This window comes from Heptranchias perlo, chromosome 21 (assembly GCF_035084215.1).
Source record: "Heptranchias perlo isolate sHepPer1 chromosome 21, sHepPer1.hap1, whole genome shotgun sequence".
Lineage (NCBI taxonomy): Eukaryota > Metazoa > Chordata > Chondrichthyes > Hexanchiformes > Hexanchidae > Heptranchias > Heptranchias perlo.
Window position 1 is genome coordinate 2,484,101 of NC_090345.1, and position 5,253 is coordinate 2,489,353.

The 5,253-nt window shown below is 51.7% G+C and overlaps 1 protein-coding gene across 1 annotated transcript in view; it reads right to left on the bottom strand.

The window, feature by feature from the left end:
• Positions 1-1,973: 1,973 nt before the first annotated feature.
• Positions 1,974-5,253, bottom strand: part of tlx1 (T cell leukemia homeobox 1) — a 28,924-nt gene continuing 25,644 nt past the window's right edge. Inside the window, exon 3 of the mRNA XM_068001973.1 lies at positions 1,974-5,253. This exon is cut by the window's right edge and continues 780 nt beyond it. The gene's annotated coding sequence lies outside the window, so the exon portion shown is untranslated.

A 5,253-nucleotide genomic window follows, 5' to 3' on the forward strand; every position in this document is an offset into this window, starting at 1 on the left:
AGACTGTGTCGGTGAGACTGTCGGTGAGACTGTGGGTGAGACTGTGTCGGTGAGACTGTCGGTGAGACTGTCGGTGAGACTGTGTCGGTGAGACTGTCGGTGAGACTGTGGGTGAGACTGTCGGTGAGACTGTGGCGGTGAGACTGTCGGTGAGACTGTCGGTGAGACTGTGGCGGTGAGACTGTCGGTGAGACTGTCGGTGAGACTGTGGCGGTGAGACTGTCGGTGAGACTGTGGCAGTGAGACAGTCGGTGAGACTGTCGGTGAGACTGTGGCGGTGAGACTGTCGGTGAGACTGTGGCGGTGAGACTGTCGGTGTGACTGTGGTGGTGAGACTGTCGGTGAGACTGTGGCGGTGAGACTGACGGTGAGACTGTCGGTGAGACTGTGTCGGTGAGACTGTCGGTGTGACTGTCGGTGAGACTGACGGTGAGACTGTCGGTGAGACTGTGGCGGTGAGACTGACGGTGAGACTGTCGGTGAGACTGTGTCGGTGAGACTGTCGGTGTGACTGTCGGTGAGACTGACGGTGAGACTGTCGGTGAGACTGTGTCGGTGAGACTGTCGGTGTGACTGTCGGTGAGACTGTCGGTGAGACTGTCGGTGAGACTGTGGCGGTGAGACTGTCGGTGTGACTGTCGGTGAGACTGTCGGTGAGACTGTGGCGGTGAGACTGTCGGTGAGACTGTCGGTGTGACTGTCGGTGAGACTGTCGGTGTGACTGTCGGTGAGACTGTCGGTGAGACTGTGGCAGTGAGACTGTCGGTGAGACTGTGGGTGAGACTGTCGGTGAGACTGTGTCGGTGAGACTGTGGGTGAGACTGTGGCGGTGAGACTGTCGGTGTGACTGTCGGTGAGACTGTCGGTGAGACTGTGGCGGTGAGACTGTCGGTGTGACTGTCGGTGAGACTGTCGGTGAGACTGTGGCGGTGAGACTGTCGGTGTGACTGTCGGTGAGACTGTCGGTGAGACTGTGTCGGTGAGACTGTCGGTGAGACTGTCGGTGAGAGTGGCGGTGAGACTGTGGCGGTGAGACTGTCGGTGAGACTGTCGGTGAGACTGTGGCGGTGAGACTGTCGGTGAGACTGTGTCGGTGAGACTGTCGGTGAGACTGTGTCGGTGAGACTGTCGGTGAGACTGTGGCGGTGAGACTGTCGGTGAGACTGTCGGTGAGACTGTCGGTGAGACTGTGGCGGTGTGACTGTCGGTGAGACTTTGGCGGTGAGACTGTGTCGGTGAGACTGTCGGTGAGACTGTGTCGGTGAGACTGTGGCGGTGAGACTGTCGGTGAGACTGTCGGTGAGACTGTGGTGGTGAGACTGTCGGTGAGACTGTGGCGGTGAGACTGTCGGTGAGACTGTGGCGGTGAGACTGTCGGTGAGACTGTCGGTGAGACTGTCGGTGAGACTGTGGCGGTGAGACTGTCGGTGAGACTGTCGGTGAGACTGTCGGTGAGACTGTGGCGGTGAGACTGTCGGTGAGACTGTCGGTGAGACTGTGGCGGTGAGACTGTGTCGGTGAGACTGTGGCGGTGAGACTGTCGGTGAGACTGTGTCGGTGAGACTGTCGGTGAGACTGTGGCAGTGAGACTGTCGGTGAGACTGTGTCGGTGAGACTGTCGGTGAGACTGTGTCGGTGAGACTGTCGGTGAGACTGTCAGTGAGACTGTCGGTGAGACTGTCGGTGAGACTGTCGGTAAGACTGTCGGTGAGACTGTGTCGGTGAGACTGTCGGTGAGACTGTCGGTGAGACTGTCGGTGAGACTGTCGGTGAGACTGTCGGTGAGACTGTCGGTGAGACTGTGTCGGTGAGACTGTCGGTGAGACTGTGGCGGTGAGACTGTCGGTGAGACTGTCGGTGAGACTGTGGCGGTGAGAATATGGCAGCTCCGAGGAAACTTTACAAAAGTCAACTCACACCAGTCACAACTCACCGGGAAAAAACAACACACAAGAAAAAACAATTTCTGTTTTATTTACATTGTGTACACGTTGATTGACGGAAAAAGATCCAACAAAACTCACCAGACTGGATCAAAATAATATCAACTTTACAAAACTCAAAAGGTTCTTCAATGAAAGACAGAGGCTGGTCGTAAATCTGTGGAGAACCATTTTAGAAAACAACACTTACACTGATTAATAGATTGTATACGGGAGGGATGTCCAAGTACCTTCTGCTCATGGCCCACTGAGATGGGCCTTGTTGACCGTCTATATTTTAAACCCATGTTCACATTCATTCCCAGATATCTCAAGGCGCTGATTAAGGATTAATCCACCAATGAGGCAACAGTGATAAGAACAGCCCTTCCCCAAACCTCTCGGCCCATGAAATTCAAACAGGACGAACCAGTGGGCAAGAGGCTGGAATCACAGGAAGGACCGAATCGTGGGGTTTTCTGCGAGCAGATTGACTGGGCTGAGTAATGTTTGGTCGGCCCAGGTAACACAAACCAAACCTGTTTGCGCGGTAAAATTAACAAAAACTCAGAATAAAACTCTCAATAACATTTTAATCGTTTCCCAGTGGAAGATGAAAGTGACTTCAACTCTGAATAGAGTTAAACCCAGAGGATGCTGGAAACACACAGCAGGTCGGCCAGCATCAGGAAGAGAGAAAACAGGTGGAGAGGTTTCATCAGCATCGATGGATTCTCACCCAAAACCCTAGCCTGAGGAGCAGGGGGAGTCCTCCCCGGTGCCCTGGGCCAATATTTAACCCTCAACCAATATCACTAAAACTGGCCATTCATCTCATTGCTGTTTGTGGGATCTTGCTGTGCGCAGATTGGCTGCCGCGTTTCCTACAACAGTGAATGCACTTCAAAAAGTACTTACTTGGTCGTAAAGACCTTTGGGACATCCTGAGGTTGTGAAAGGAGATATATAAATGCGAGTCTTCCTTTCTTTCAGACGCTGACCGACCTGCTGTGTATTTTCACCACTTTCTGCTTTCATTTCCGATTTCCAGCACTGGCAGTTTTCATTTTTTATACTTTGCTGCTTAAATGAGGACAGTTTTACTTTGCCATCCCGTCCCAGAGGCTATGTTTCTCATATAAAAATAAATCAGAGACTCTTCAAACACAAGACTTGCTGATGCTGGAATTTTTTTGTTGTTTTTTTTGTTGATTTTTTTTCTCTCATTTTAGACTTAATTTACACAAGAACTGTAGAAAGTTGATTACAGAAAATATTTATCATAAGTGCATAACTTGTTTTGAAAGTTGCGTCCATTTTTAAGGATGGGTCGATGTGCTGGAATCATTGTGTCATTGAGACACTTCCTAAATGTTCTTCCAACAAAGATTCCTGGCAGACACGTTTAAATTTAACACTGACCTTCAGAAAACAAAATACTTTCATCACTAATTGTTACCATTATTTTATATATTTATATATTTAATATATATATAGAGAGAGGTGTCTGCGCACTTTCACATATATTTTAAAGTGTACTCACTATAAGTTTTACAGGAGAATGAGTCCCATCCCATTGGACCCGAAACATTTGTTAGAATTTTTAAAAAAGAAACACATCTTAAAGATAAATCGGAACATCAGGAATATTTTGCACTAACGCCCCAGTCACTGAGGATTCTTATGTTTTCCCCATTTAAAAAAGTGTTGTGTAAACTGTGAAATGACATGCTCCCTCTGCAATGGTCCGTTCACTGGTCCTTATAGTGCGGCAAACTGAAGCCCACCCTCACTATTAGATCAGTGAGTTCACTATGATCGATGTGAAGTGACTTGTGACACAGTGGAATGATTAGCTCCAGGCATCATGTGGAGCAACATCACAATTCCATTCAAGTATAACCTGCTGACCATTTCGTTACACAAGGTGTACGTACAGTAGTGTAGTGATTCTGTTACTGGACTAATAATCCAGAGAACTGTGAGCTCAAATCCCCACCATGGCCTCTTTGACAATTTGGATTCAGTTTTAAAAAAAAATATGGAATTAGAAATCTGGTCTCAGTAAAAGTGACCATGAAACTGTCGGATTGTCGTAAAAACCCAACTGGTTCATTAATGTCCTTTAGGGAAGGAAACCTGCCGTCCTTACCCGGTCTGGGCCGATATGTGACTCCAGCCCCACACCGACGTGGTTGACTCTTAAGGATATATAAATATTTCAGTTGTGCCTTTGAGCTGGGAGTGGGGAGTTTAAATTCCCCGGACTCACTGCAGCTCCTCATTAATTCACGCTACAAATCCTGGGCCTCAGCCTCTGGGTGAAGCTGGTTGGAGATTGGGTGGACACTTTAAGAGATGGTGGGAAGGCGGGGAGCAGGTCCCAGCTTACACACCGGGACAGAGGGTCGGCAATGGGACAGAGGGTCAGCACCAAGACAGAGGGTCGGCACCGGGACAGAGGGTCGGCAATGGGACAGAGGGTCAGCACCGGGACAGAGGGTCAGCACCGGGACAGAGGGTCGGCAATGGGACAGAGGGTCGGCAATGGGACAGAGGGTCAGCACCGGGACAGAGGGTCAGCACCGGGACAGAGGGTCGGCAATGGGACAGAGGGTCGGCACCGGGACAGAGGGTCAGCACCGGGACAGAGGGTCGGCAATGGGACAGAGGGTCGGCAATGGGACAGAGGGTCGGCACCGGGACAGAGGGTCGGCACCGGGACAGAGGGTCGGCAATGGGACAGAGGGTCGGCAATGGGACAGAGGGTCAGCACCGGGACAGAGGGTCGGCAATGGGACAGAGGGTCGGCAATGGGACAGAGGGTCGGCAATGGGACAGAGGGTCAGCACCAGGACAGAGGGTCGGCACCGGGACAGAGGGTCAGCACCGGGACAGAGGGTCGGCAATGGGACAGAGGGTCGGCAATGGGACAAAGGGTCAGCACTGGGACAGAGGGTCGGCAATGGGACAAAGGGTCAGCACTGGGACAGAGGGTCGGCAATGGGACAGAGGGTCGGCAATGGGACAGAGGGTCAGCACCGGGACAGAGGGTCGGCAATGGGACAGAGGGTCGGCAATGGGACAGAGGGTCAGCACCGGGACAGAGGGTCGGCAATGGGACAGAAGGTCGGCAATGGGACAGAGGGTCAGCACCGGGACAGAGGGTCGGCAATGGGACAGAGGGTCGGCACCGGGACAGAGGGTCGGCAATGGGACAGAGGGTCAGCACCGGGACAGAGGGTCGGCAATGGGACAGAGGGTCAGCAATGGGACAGGTTCTCACTGTTCTTATGTCAACAAGTATCTATCATGTGTGTGTCTGTCCTGT